The following is a 15,459-nucleotide window of genomic DNA, read 5'->3' as shown; positions in this document are numbered from 1 at the left end:
GGGGAGGCAGTGGGATCCCCCCTCAGCTGAGGGAGATCCTCGTGGGTGTGATCGGAATGAGGGGAAGATCCCGTCCTCCAGCCTCGGCCTGTGGGGCTTGAGGACCTCCAGCTGTGGGCGAGGCCTTTGCCGTGCCTCCCGGGGCGTCCCGGCTCTGCTGAGGGGAGCTGGGGGCTGCGGCAGGGTCAGCCAGGCGCAGAGGGGTCCCCCAAGGCCTCGGCTCCCTTTTAGGCTCTGTGCAGCCGCTGGGTGAGATAGGTCTTCTTACGAGCAGCCCTCATCTGTGGCATCTGCCTTCATTCTTGTTTATGGACAGCTCTGCAAGCGAAACTATGGGATCACAGTGCTCCAGGGACGTCAGTCACCCCTCGGTCATGTCCCTACACTCGGTGGGGTTAGAAGGGATGAATTTTAAGTTCTGGTCCTTCACATACAAAGCCATGTTTTTATTATCATCTTGCTGCTGTCTTAATTGTATTGGATAACTTAAGCATTTGGACATAAATTCAGATGCTTAACGTTTTCAAAGTAAGCAGATTCTTGCTTTGATCCATGAGTGTTTCATTACGTTCACGTTTTTGAAGGGTGTCCACCACTTCTGGGTGCCTTGGTTTCCCTAAAAGTCCAGAGATACTGATCTGCAGACCAGTTGCTCCGTTCTTGTCAGTCGTAGCATTTGTTGTTCCAGTGTAGCTCGAGGCAAAAATGGAGATAGGCAAAACCAGAATCCCATTTAAGAAGAAAACATCTCTGAAGAGTTTAGGAAGAATCCTGCTGATTAAACAGAATATGCAAACAGAAATATTGGCTGTAGAATGATGTTGTCGTCTTAGAAGAAATTCCACAGTCTTCAGATAACTTGTGTTGCTGCCCTCTTTTGAAAGAAGAAAAATAATTTTTTAAAAATGCAGCTTGAGTTGTAAGCAACTCCAAACGTTAGCATTGGCTTGCTTTGCCATTATGGTAAATGCCTGCTCTTTGCATCTAAATCCCAGTGGATTTTTCCACTTCTGTCATTCTTATACAATAGTGAACATTTTATATGGCAAGAAAGGTGATTGCTAGTACAGATTTTTTTGGTGATTAAAAGACTGTACACGAGGTGGCCTTAGGAAAGTTTTGCAGGTCAGATGGGCGATTGTTTGCTTTAATTATGTGTGAAAGATGATCATTGAACCCTGTAATTTTGGCTAAAATATTTCTGTGGGTCTGACATTGATTGGTATTGCTTCTGAAGCTCGTGATAGGACCTTTAACCCAATGTGCTAAGCCTGCCTTGGTATGACTCTGCTCCAGCAGTCCTGGAGCTGAACTCCCTGTTCCAGGCCCTTGAGTAAGAACAGAGTTCTCACGTCAGTCCACTTTTCCTGGCTGAATAAAGACACTGAACCATAATTAAAATCACTAGCTAATACCAAAAATACTAAATATGACAGTATATATTTACACAATGAGAAAACAAAAATAGATATGGCTTTATCATAATGTTTCAGAGAATGTCAGAATGGTGGAAAGAGGTCAGAGAAACTTTTTTTTCCTACAGAATATGAAGTAAGGCACTTTTTAGGCCTTAGACTTAAGAATTCATGACTGCTTCTGAGCCAATTTTGTCAGTCTGTGTTAAAGTCTTACTTCTCTTTCTTCAGAGATTTTGAAAACACTATTTGAAATTCACTGAGGAAGAGAAGACCATGCTTTGTCCGATTTTCCGTATCTGTTAAAGTAGCTTCAGGGCATTTTTAAATATTTTCCAAATACTTCTATTGCTACTCTGGCCTTTTCTTCCCCCTCTAGTTTTGAAATAGTTCTACAACAGCTCTTCCCCATTGAAGTATTTTTTTCAACAAGAAAAAGTCGGTGTAGTTTGTGTTTTTATTTCACATTGTCTTCCCTCCCAAGAGCTATAACCTTTAAGGTCTTATCTTGTTCCTCTTGATGGCTTTGTTTAGTCTAAGGTTAAAGTGTGGAAGCCTGTTGCCATTCCAAACTTGAGGATAGCTATTTCCAGAACAGGTTCTACTGGTTTTATGTAAATTAAACAAAAAGCACTTCTGTAACTCCTGAAGGGTGACACTTTTATTGTCATTCTTTTTTGCATCATTTCTTACACAGCTATAAACTTGATGGATTCCTTATTTGTAGTGGACAAATAATTTTTATTGAACTTTCCCTAGATGGACCAGGTATTTTTGAATTTAAAAAAAAACTTGCCTATTAATAATTGCAATTATCTTTTCCTTGGGTTACTGATAACTGCAATTAATTTCCCAGTCACCTAGTTTTATTCGGTCTCAAGAATTATTCTTCAGTCTCAGTAACTCCAAATAATGCTTGTAAAGTCATTAAAATAACCCTTAGTACTACCACCAAATATTTCAACAATTTGTTTATACAACAGTAGTGATATTATTAAAAAATTAGGTACCTTTGTTTATTGGCAGACCTTTGGGTAGGGTGTGTCCAAGCCTTTGACATGAGAAGACTTCATCTCTGGGTTTCACGGGTTTCCATGTGTGGCACCAGTGTTGCAGTGCTGGGCTGACAGGCCTTCCAGCGTACTGGAAGCAGCCTGGCCAGCTCAGCTCCAGGTGGCATGCTTGTGGAGCACTCTGCAGTACCTATGCTGCATCTGGTACCCAAGCCAGCTTCTTCAGAGCTGTCTCATCAGTAGATTTACATTTCACAGTATTTTATCCCCATCTAGAAGAGAAGTGGCATGGCATTTATCTTGTGATGTGGCCCAGGAGCTGCTCGCTGCAGGACTAACAACACTTCAGCTCCTGTCTTCTAAATCCAGGTACTGAATGCAACACTTGATTACTACAAAAAGTCTTGCTAGTGAAAAGCACTCTCATAGCTATTCTTCAAAGTCAAATTTAATGGACACATTGTACATATGGAAAGAGAATAGGGAAACAGCAGACATAGTACCTAGAATCCATCACCTGAATGCTCAAAAAACCTGTCACGGCAGTATGAACTGAGCTGGAGAACACTTCCAGTAAGCAGTCCAATTAAGTTTTATGTGTGTATTCTGTAACCTGCGGATGACTTGATTATGTTAAGATAAATGCCTCTTAGGATGGGAAGACTTAAGGTAAAAACCCTGGCATGGCCAGAATGAAATTGTTACATACTGCTTATAAAACTAATAAAATTAATAGTATCAGATAAAATCAATCAATAATTTAGTGTTGAGTATGAAGTAACTCATTAAGTGAAGTAACTGTACTGTTTCTAAGAAAAGATGGTACTTCCTTCCAGCAAACACCTGAATGTAGCCCAAAATTCTCATAGTTGAGAAGATGAACAATTTTAAAGGAAAGAAGATGAAAGTTTGGATTGATTTGTAAGCTTGAGGTTTGTCTGCTATATAAATCTCTTGGCCAAGTGATGTAAAACCTTCCAGTACTGCTGCAGTTTCACAGAAATTAGTGCATCTCCAAACTAGAATTTGGTGTTTTACGGGTTATACGTGTGACAGCCTTGTTCCTGTTTGAGGCTGGTCAGGAATATCCCTTGGTAACCAGCCAGTCAAGTATGGTCCTCCTCAGGACACTGAGGAGACACAAACTGTGTGACAACACCCTTGCTCCTGCGACAGAAGGGACCACAATGTGAGATGGCAGCTGGGGACTTCTGCAGGGCTGGAGGGTCTCAGTGCCACACTTCCAGATTTGCCCAAGTGCTTTTCCAGCTAATTGCCCAGCACCAGCTCGGGGCTGGAAGCAGCAGAGCTGAGCCTGGATGGTGCTGTGCCTGACTTAATAAGCCCTGCCAGCTTTAATTGGTCTGTTTGGAAACAAGGCAGCTGTTGTGCATCCTTAAGCATAATTTATTTTCAAATTTTATAATCCACCCAGAATTAATGGATAGCTGACTATAATTATTTTTTTCTGGTTAGACTAGTTACAGTCATATTGCATTGTGTTTTCTTTCTCATATGTTCCATTATAACTTTAAAGAACGTATTGCGTTATACTTCCTTTTTGGCTTCATACCTTATACTTTACAAGAAATTTCTGAGCAATAGTGTGCTAGTCACATGTTTGCAAAGTCAGCTGAGTCTATTTATGCATTCAACAGTGTCTAATATTTTTATTCCTCTTCGTGCTCAGTGACAAAGGAATGTTTGAACTACAAATTAGATTTAGAGGTGTAATAGTTTACCCTAAGTTGTGCAGCTGTCCTGCATAAATATAGAGGGTGTATGAAATTATAGCAGCAATAAATCACTTCAAATGAATTCTTTACAAGGGAAAGATTTGAGAAAGAATCTCACTACTTGCATTATCAGAAGCATCCCAAAACAATTTTTTTCATAGAATCTGAATGAATTACTGGTTAAATTAATAATAGGGCGTCTAATGTACAGGAGAACTCTTGGACACAGAGAGAAGGAGTGTCTTGTGATTTTATGTATGACCCACAAGATAATACCGGAGTGAAATAAAATGCCATTGAAATTATTAATTGCCATGTAACCAAGATCTCATGCTCTGTGTTTTAACATAAAACACATGGCTTTGTTTAGTTCCATTAAACACATTAGTAATATGCCAGAATGGATATGTACAGATGTACAGATGTACTGGCTAGTGGGATGGATCCAATTAAAATCTCTTTGAAGGTGAAGGGTGTAACTGCCATCTTTAATTTCATGTAATTTAAGGACAATTAAGTTCCCTCATGTAACCAAGTACAGCAGCAGTCTCCATCCAGATCCAGAATAAGAATACGGTTTCAAAAGCCGGAGTTTCTCATGACAGTGCTGGCTGGAGGTATCACCACCACTTCCCCCATGCCTGCCTCTGCCTGGCGGTGCGTGGCCTCCAGCGGTGTTGGCACAACTCTGATGAAGGACATCTGATTTAACAGTTTGCATTTGCTTGGCAAGGAGCAGGAGCAAGCAGAGAATGGGTGGTTCGTTGGCAGGGAGAAGTATTGAAATATTTTAAGCTAATATTATTACCTTTTGTCCACGATTTTTGTAGTGCTTGGGCAAATGCTAAGATATAGGCTCCTTTCTCCTTCTAGCCGTGCTTTCTGTAATGTACATTGCTCCCTAACCTAGCAGACACTTCTCCTATTTCAGGTGACGGTCTAGTGGAGTTCGGAGGTATCCAAGGTATAGTGAAAAATCTTAATGTGCAATACAAGTGACAGAAGGAGTAATACAGGTGCTTCATCAAAGTAATGTGCACGTGGTATGATTCTGTAGATTAAAATAAGAGGCATCTAATGCCTGGCATATAATTGTTTCATGTATTGCTAGTAAGTAACGTGTTAGGTGTAAAGGTTACCAAAGGTCAGGATACCGTGTTGCAAACGCAGGTTGGATCTGCAGGTAGGACTGTCAGTTTAGTGTCAGAGGGAACGCTGACTCAGGGCCCTTCTTTTACACTCTCTAAAATCCGACATTAATACAAATATCAGAAGCAAATGCACTTAATGTTGTCACTGTGTCTAAAGCCAGCTTTTAGCCTAATTTTTCTCTCATGAGATCACCTGAACCAACCAGGCTCTGCACTTTTGTGTTTTCTTCTGAACAACGGAATTGAAAAGGCCATGTTGTCTTAACTCTGATCACTCCCTTTGATTCACCTTCCCTTGGCATCTTTCTATGGCTGCTTAGGCTAGAAAAGCTGCACAATAAAGTCGTAACACTAGAACATCTCCTAAGGCCTGTTAGAAGTCCACAAAAGTCTACTAGCATTATTACATCCCTTTTGACTTTCCTGCTTGCTCTTTGGGTTCTTTTTGTTATGCCTACATAGTGTAGCACAAGGCGGGTCCTGATCCATAACTGAGGCTACTGCACACTGCAGAGGCCCCAGACAGCTCCCCTGGTTGCTTCCCCCTTAGCGGAGCCTGCCTGCGCTGCCCCAGGCAAAGGCAGAGCAGGACGCGGTGGTGCGACAGGGTGTCATTTTGAGCTTTTAGAGAAACGGCAGAAAACCCAGAGGATGATACAGAAAGCAATAAGGAAACTCTAGGCAGCACCCAAATGGGCACTGTTATCACAATCTGTTTCCTGAAGGGGAGTGACTCCTCTGGGCAGGCTGCCAAGGCAGCGTCAGGAACACGGGTACACAAGGAAGTGCTGACATACCAGGAAAATACGCTGCTGCGTTGCTGCCCAGGCAGAAGGTTTGGACACCCCCAGTCTAGCTCAGCAGGAACCATCTCACCGAGCTCTGTGTTCCTCCGCAGTGCTCAGATGCTTCCAGCTTCACAAGATCAGACGTTTCCAATTTTTCTTCCTGTGACGGTCACTTAGTTGTTGTTCTGCTGTCTGGAGAAAGCCAGGTTCTGGAAGCCCTTTCCTGTCATATGACTGGACCTGCTGTTGCAAATGCAGGGCTTGCCAGAAAGCCAGAATTGCGCAGTGTGTACACTGAGACGCTCCATCCAGCATTGCTGCTGGTGGCAGGATCGTCACCCTGCCATGCTGGTGGCTTGGTTTTGTGGGGTCCAGTCAGCAGTACAAGGGGAGCGGATCTGTATGATTATAGTGCAGGTTGCAAGCCACGTATTGTTATTACCTTTCATAGTGATATCCCAAAGAAAATGGAATATTTTGGAATTTTCCACTAAGCCATAACAATGAACTATGTGAGCTTGGCAAAACAGAATTTGACGGCCAGAGATAGCAACTGAGAGATAGGGAAGCACTTGTTTTATGATTATATCCTTGAGGAGAGCTGAGAGACTGATCAAAGCAAACATCCTGCCTCAGAAGACGCTAAGAACAGGGTGATGAAGTGTATAGTCAAGGAGAACAACTAATTGGGATGTTGATAAGAGCTAAAACAAAGTGCCCATTAGGTGAACTATCCTCATTATAATACTAAAAATCAGGCCCATAGGCCAGGAGCACCCCCCACCTCCATAAGCCACTTACTCTCTGAGCATGTGTGGCAAATTAAAAGCGAGCTGTACCTTTACATCCAAGGGAGAAACCAATTATTAGCTGAAGTGTGTGAATATTAGCTGTGACTGACACATTTAACTGTATAAATGCCTTGCAGTTTCGCGGTGCGGGGTGCTAGCCTTGTAGGTTACCACCTAGCACCAATCTTTGCACAAAAATTTTTTAAATAAAACACCTCCGCTGTGTGTGTAGTTTGGCATTTTGCACACCTGGTGAACGAACCCACATTTCAGGTTAACAATAGCATTGTAGCTCTTAGACTGTCTTGTCAGAGATGTGCTGGTCTTACAACCGTGGTAAGAGCACAGCCCCTGCGAAGGCTGCACCAGGACCAAACTGCTGTTAGCAAAATAATCCTTCCAGCTGACAATCCTCTTTCAGTTTCTTTCCCAGGATAAAGGCCACTGTGAGCAAGGTAGAAGCAAGATGAATTGTCTCACCAGGCCACAGGCAGCTTGCTGGCTATAAACTGCCCACTTTTTGTGACTGTTTTAGCACCTCACATCAGCTTCTCCAGAATTTGCCTTAAAGCTGCCCTGCCCTTTTGCTTTCCATCATGAGATTTGCAATGCAGGCAGGTGTTTTGTAACACCTGTAACGATGCCATGTTACCTGTGCACTTAACTACCCTGGCTTCAGTCCTGCAAACATACAGACTTGTGTTTAGCCTGTCAAATTCTGGAGATTAATCGGGCATATAAATGTTGGCTGGATCCGTTAATAGTTTTCCAGTTCTTTCAAATTCATTATGGTAATACATGGCTTATCTTTGTTTTTCTTTCACTTTTTAAAACCAGAACATTTTGTTCAAGGGGTCACATACAGTCATTATCTTTAAACGTAAAGATAAGTAAACAAGTTCTGACAAGATCCTCAGTCAGCAAGCATCTGTCTTTATGAAAACCATGAAGTGTGCAGACAGCATGTACAGCAGAGTCAATAGGACCTAATAATAGACATCAGTTTTTCTTAGAGGGGACCAATGCTTTATAATTAGTTTTTCACCCTCTCAAATCCAACCTGTATGAAATAGCCAAAAGAAAAAAGCCCCAAGCAGAACAGCAATGCATGTCCATGGCTGGGAGAACATGAGTAATAACGTAATGGAAAATGTTCTCGTCAGCATTTAAACTAACTTAATTGCTTTGAAAGAAATCGGTGACAAAAGAAGAGTCTGCAGAGTTTTTCAGCCCTTGCCTGAACAGAACTTCTTGTGCGTACAGTACTTCAGAGGTCTTGTTACATTTGATTTATGCTGCTGCGCTGTAGCATTGCCAGATGAAGCAATGTTCAGTACTTTGAAAACTAAATCGAGAGAGAGCAGCTTGGTTTCAAGTAAGTGCTCTGGTTATTGTTAGGTTTGAGTCCAGATCTCTTCTCATTTACACTGTTGTACATTTGGATAGGTGCTGCTGGCACACGTGGTTTCATCGTGTCGCAGCCTTCCGGGGCAGGTTTGCTGTGAGGGGCTACCGGGGCTGTGGTCTCCCCGTAAGTGCTTCCCCGACCGACATGTGCTTCTTGTTATGAGATGAGAGAGATTTTGGTTTTGCTGGAGGAAAAAGCAAATGCAAGTCCTCAGAGCCTAAATGCGCATTAATCAGAAATCAAAGTAAATCTCCACGGTAATTATTTTAAGATAAGTTCATAGTTTTTACACAATTCCATGCATTTCAAGAGCCCCCAGTCATGATTTTTGGACATATTTGCAGATGCAAATACTAGTAAACAAAATAACAGTGTTTTGGGAGTAATTCCAGGGATATATTGAGGAACAGCTTGTTGTGGGTTTTGGTGCGTTGCCTCCATTATGTTGTTAAACCTGGAATGAATTAAACTAGATAAAGTGTTTAATGCAGAGATTCCCAAACTCTGTCCGTTTCTGTGTCTCTCTACCCTTTGCCTCTACTTGGGGATCCAGAAGCTGGCTCCATGTTAGGACGAGGGTGAATTGCTTCATCTTTATTAATCTCAGTGAGAGGAGATTGTCACCTTTATGTAGGTGCTAGAAGGATGTCTCCTATGAGAACATTATGTAACTACACATACTAATTGCTTACAGTTTGTTTTATTTCATGTGTACAAATACTCTGCTCTTACAAATATTTCGAATAGTGTATAAAAAGCCCTCCCTAAGTGCTTAAAAATTACTATTGTTTTATCTGTCAGAAATCACATTCTGATTAAAATTCAGTGGTAAAACCATACTTTTGCTCTTTGTCAGTCAATGCCAAATAATTACTGGCATACGTGGGTGTCTTTTTTGAATAAGCTAACACACCGCTTCCATGTTGCTAATTGTATGACAACTTCTGTTTACCGTGTGCTTAATAGGACAGAAGTTTCAATGAATAAAAATTATTAACATCCTCTTGTATTAAATGTATGTTTAGATAAAGAGGTGCTGTTTTAATGGATGTAGAGTTTTTCTCCTTGTTAACCTGGCTGGTATTTGCTGAAGCAGAATTCCATATTTTCAATAAAATGGTGCATACAAGTTATGAAAGCCCCACCCAGAAGGAATTATATATAGCTTATGTAAGTTTTCAAAAGGTAAGGTGTTAAATAATCAGAGGTGGATAAATACAGAGATAAAGACCTTTTTTTGTCATGAGGATGTATCTTCTGTTGCTACAGTCTGCTGGTACTGTGCATACAGAACCAAGGCAGTGACTGTGCTTATTTGGCTTCATTACCACAAAAGCATGTGTGGAAAACTGTAATAAAAATCTGTATCAGCAACAGAGGAAGAATTTACATCTGAAAAAGTGCATGAAAATGAAAAGAAAATAAAGCAGGGATACCATCTTCCCACGATACTGAGCAAAGAAGAGCCTTGTGTGCAGAAGGGCCTCTCTTGAAACGAGGGTGTGGGACTCCGTAAGGCAGAGCAGCGTACTGTGCAGAGGGCCATCTACTGAGAGGCGTGCCTTTCCCATGTACGATTTTGAGGCAAGGAGAGTTTCCTCTCAGGGATCTCAATCAGGTTGTTTTACACTACCTTTGAGTATTAGTTTAAGTTTATCAAATGGTGCGTGTGTAAAGTACATGTCAGTGGGATTAAGCATATGCCTGAAATGAACCACATGCTTTGTTTCAAAGGGATGCACTGGAATCTCAATGACATCTCAGTATAAATGTCCTTTCTCAAGCATTTTTCCATTTTTTAATCTTTTCATTTTTGTGATCCCTTCTTTGTTTGTAAAAGCTGATTTAGCTGCGTCTTGCAAATTAATTTATGTAGTGAGAGACAGGGGGAAGAGATTACTCTGTCTGCGTAGCATATTAAGAGAGTAAGATGCTTTTCTCCCCTGGAATAGAGCTTCAGGAGACTGTTATCAGTGATGGTAAAATGAAGTTTGAGTGACCTCAGAGGTAGGAAACTCTTGTTATATATCTCCTGTATTTTTAGAAGACCTCTAATAGAAGGATCTGATACAGCATATATATCAACCTTTTGGGCACAGAAAGGATTCCAAACTGTTTCTGAATATACAATGTAAGCATTTGTTATTTTCAAGGGCACCTACCTTGGACTGTAGCAGCAAATGCACCAACACTAAGCCAAGCATCTTTTTCAAATGGAAGGGAGGGGAATTACAGAAAATGTGGCCATGGATTTAGGATTTTATTAGCTCAAAGTCACTGAGATCCTCCATTTGTATCTGGAAAGGGAAAAAGTGAGGTAGTTACCTAACTGATTCTGAAGAAATAAGACATGGAAGGTCAGAATTTCTATTCGGGTAAAGGTCTCCAGGGAGGCTTTCTTGTTTTCCTCTGCCTTTCCCAGGGAGGACTCTGATGTCTCAGTGTAACCATTTCTTGAAAGCTGGTAATTCGCTCTCCTAGGCCTGAATGTGCTGCAGGTGTTGGAACCATATTTCACTGTCACTGATATGAATGCAGCTGTTTAAGGAGACTGATAAAATATACCTTCTAAATCAGCTTTGAGGTTGATAGAGTGATTCTCACTCAGACAGGGATCCCATGAGCTCAGAGAATGCTTGGTTACACAGCCCCAAACTGAATCATCCTCATGGTTCTGAAAGAAAAATCTTGCAGGGAGTGGGTAATAGCTGAGTTCAGGAGCAAATTATTTAAAAGCTCTGTGCAGGTCTGTGTGCTAAAATGTAGACATTTTCAGGAACAGATGTGACACTGATGTGAACATACTAGTGTTGAATTATGACCTACTTCTTTTCCATGAATTTACCTTTGAAAGTTTTACTCCTGAACTTTATTTCTACGTTGTGAATCAGCTAAGAATCACATGCCTGGACTGTTAGCTTTTAAAAACAAAAGCGATTTTCATGACTATGCGCAATACTCACATTCAGAAAGAATTATTGCAAAATTAATTACTATTCATTCTGTCACAGATTTTGGGGGGATTTTTTCTAAAGCTGGCATATTTGTTAGCCAAATATTCACATTTACTTGACATGTGTTAGCCCTCCACTTAGTGATATGCTTGCCCTTCTCCATGGCTGACCAGTGGGTTCCATGTTCTTTTCTTGCCAGGCATTTTAGGGGATGCTGCACTTTCATGGATGTCATTGATTTTGTCCCAATCCATGTCTGATTTGGCCCAATAATGAGAATTTTATTTGTGACTTTCATGAGAGCAGGAACAGATAGATAAATGAAAATATTCTTGCCTTAGGAAGAAAAAAACCCTTGTTCTTGACAAGTACTCTTTCTTCTTTAAAGTGAAGAGTTTAAATGTTTGTTTTTTTAAAGTCAGCTTCCATGGACCATTATAAAACAATATGTTCTACTCTGTTTTGTGCTTTAAATAGAAGGAGTCATCATTTTGATTTAAAAGAAATACTCATGTCAAGTTTTCCACTATCACTGCAAGGAGAAAGGCAGATCACTTTTCCTCTTCTTTTAAGTTCTTGTAGTTTGATTCTCTTCTCTGCTATGTTGCTGTGATAAATAATGTTGTGTGGATGATTTAAGGCTAGCTGGTAGTGGGCCCATCTGTGGGCTGCTCACTTCAGTGGTGGGCTCGAGGTGAGGCAAGAACAGCTCGCGGGTCAGAGGAGTATAGGGTTGGTGCTGAGAAGCTCCCACAGTGAGCATGGGGCTCCCAGGCAGCCAGAAAAAGGAAGGGGGGGATCGTATAGAAAGCTCTTTATCCACATTTTCTTGTTGCTCACAATGAGTGCAAGGGGGGCGACGCTGCGCAGATTACGGTAAATCCATGATGGGTAAAGCGGTTTGGCTGCTCCCTTCATGCAGGGTCCCCGCACTGCTTCTTGTATAAGCTTGCTATTACTAGCAGAATTTAGTCTCTAGAATTTTTTTTTTAAATCCTTTTACAGAAAATCACTTTCAAAGTATTTTAACTACCTTTTGATACAGCTGCCAGGAAATTATAGCTTACCATCACTGCTGCTAACTAAAGATTAGGATAGGGGATATGGCATGTTGGTTCTTTGCTGTTTATTCTACTGTGAAGAACAAAAATCATGAATGGCGTGAAGTGGGGGATAGATTCTTCAGTATTTATCCCGATTCAGGGAACAAACTGTCAGCAGCTGAACTGGGCAGGAGCCAGGCCCAAAGCAAGCAAAAGGAGGTTCTTCAAATCACATGTGGCCGAGAAGGGGAACAAAGGATGTTTTGGGTGCTGATGGCTTACATGCATTCAAGGGTGCGCAGGAGAGGTGCACAGAAAAGAAATGCATTTAGGGTTGCTAAATATGTAGCACCCACATCTGTCTTAGGAAGACTATGATCTGCCGATGCTGGAAGATGAGAGAGTTTTGAGGGGACATATTATATGAGTTTCCTTCGTTCTTTCAGCTACTATCAGGGACAGGATCCTGAGCAAGGTGGATCTTTGCTTTAACTTGATACAGCTTTTTTGTATTCTTGTTAGGCACATTCTTTTTTATAACAATAATTCTATCTCACTGCTTTCTACTTTGGCTTCTCTGCTATCTCACCCATCAGCTATTTCTTGTCTTTCTGACTGCCATTAATGGTGGAAATTCATTATGTGCCCAGGTGGTACCTCGCACAGATGGGGTCAGGCTGGTGTGATCAAGTCCTATCACAATCTAAGAATTACTAAGAAATACTATAGGGACACAGGGGATTGTAGGGTTTTTTCCTTTTGGTGGCCTACGGGTTTTGTTATAATTGTCATTTGGCTTCTGTTCCCCAAATCAAATTTGTTAACACTTTTTTTTAATAATGCTGTGGGTTTTCTGCAAATGCTCACAGCAATACAGAGATCTTCTCTGTATATAAAATTTTGAAGCATTTCCCAATGCCATGTAGGGGCACCTTCAACGGTTGTGGAATTATGATAGCTTTTGCTAGTAAGTTCTTGATCTGTTTTTTCCCCCCTCTTCATATCAATGAAAATAATTGAATATTTTGATACATTAGGCTTTGTTTACTGACATGTAAAAGCAAACAACCCCCAGCTGACCCAAGAGTGCTTTTGTCCATGGTAGACTGGGGCTTGGACTAATGAATTTTTCAGGCAGAATCATCCTTGCAGGTTTACTGGGAAATTGGAGTGTAACTGGCTGACCTTTGGTGGCTAAATGATCAAAACCACCATCTATGCAGCACCATGATATTTGAACAGGTTGGTGAAAACTACTAGCCCAGGTTGCTAGCTATTAAAAACAGTGCTGTAGCAAGACTGTAAAACTGTGCAGGGAGAAACATAGTACATAGTAGCCTGAAAACACTGGAATTTGAACTTGAAAACATTGGAATTGAGAATCCACCATGAACAAGGTGGCTGCATTGTTTAACTCTGACAATGGATATGTAGTGCAACTCTTAAAGTGGGAAAGTTTTGTCTAAAATTAATTCCTTTTGTAAATTCAGTTAGGAAAAAATTAATCTCAGGATGCTAACTACTGATGAAAAATGGACTCTTTTTTTCCCCCCCCTGAAGCTTTGAGGTTTTGAGAACATCCATATCTAAAAGACATTCTTCAAAAGAAAATATCCATAAGATGATTAGCACTATATTTTTTCTATACTTGCATAAGCTGAGATAGATACAAGCATTTGGAAGCAAGTGTTTTGTTAGAAAAAATCATGGGTGAATAAGGTTTCTATATGGATGCCTAGACAAAAAAGAATTTGGGGAAGTATACATTCTTGTACAAATAAGGGCTGTTTCCTAATACCCAGAAGTAACTATGGGATTTAAAAGCCTTCTCTATAGACCTGCATACCAGCTGGACAGACAGATTGTTTGCATTTCAAACACTCAGACTAGTACAAATGTCCAAAAAGAGGAAATCACTGGAATTTCAGATTTGGGTAATACCGTTAACTAACCTGCTTTCCCAGCTGGGTAAGTTTTAGGTTGATTTAGGGAAAGAATAACAAAGTCTTTTCTCACTACACCTTCTGAAATACTTACCGAAGCTCACATCCATAAATCTCCCAGTCTTCTTCAGAGGAGATGGAGTACGGAGGGTGTGTGAATGGCAGACACTGAAAGTTCGTCGATGCAGGGAGCACACTGCTTTGAGGACTCCATTCCTTTAATGTAAAATGTTCATTTAATGAACTTGCTTATGCGACTGTATTTTGCTACCAGTTATTTTCAGTAATAAAGTGAAATGCTCAGTTTGTGTAGAACACAGGTAAAGCTGAAACTAAAGCGTGTCTTCTCATTTGAAACATGAGGTACCTACAATACAGCTGCCAAGAGAGGAAGTTTGCCTCGGGGCCCTTCTTTTAAAAGGTTCAGGAGGGGCTGACTCATTACAATCCCAGACAGTATATAGAGGAATATATCACATGCCCTTTGTCCTAAGTCCCCTGGAACGGCTACTGGCTCCAGCTTTGGATGGGCGCGCTGGAAGTTTCTTACCTTCTTGAACCCAACGCAGCCCTTAGTGTGTGCACGCAGGGTGCTCAGCTTGCGTACAGTACACTGAACCTGTAAGATGAGTGAGAATGCTTTGAAGGAAGTGAAAGCATCCTTCTGTTATCTTTAGTGCTACCGCAGGTTTCTGAACCAGTCTCATATCTTCTCCTTGTGGCCAGGGCAGTGGCTCGGCGTGAAGGGATCCCCAGGGGGTTTTTGCCTCCCAGCTGTCTCTTCTAATATGTGAGGAGATGGCTCTGTTTCTGTGCTCACCACAACTGCTTCCTCCCAGGTGAACGATATAATAAAAGCATGTTCATAGATTATTCCACAGTGTGGCGAATCTATAGTCAGTGTGTGTTGCTGGGACTTTTTTTTGGTTTTGTAAAAGAAAACCGTATGGGATCTTAAGCAGCATGTCTTTCAGCCTTGCTTTCAGAGCACTGTTTCTTCCTTCTTAACCCTGCCATTAAAAATTCACTTTGGACCGATGCTTGGCACTTGAAAGCTCAGCCTGAGGATTTATTTTTCTATATGCGATTTTCAGGAAAAGTGCCATTAAAAAGTGGTGGCTGTGAAACTTTGTGAGATTTTTTTCTGAAGGAAAACACACGCAGTTGCGCTGCCTGTGTGCTTGGGGGCTGCTGGTGGTGAAGGAGGTAAGTAGCCG

The sequence above is a fragment of the Phalacrocorax carbo genome, chromosome 1 (genome assembly GCF_963921805.1).
Source record: "Phalacrocorax carbo chromosome 1, bPhaCar2.1, whole genome shotgun sequence".
Lineage (NCBI taxonomy): Eukaryota > Metazoa > Chordata > Aves > Suliformes > Phalacrocoracidae > Phalacrocorax > Phalacrocorax carbo.
Note: the sequence above shows the minus strand (reverse complement) of the source record.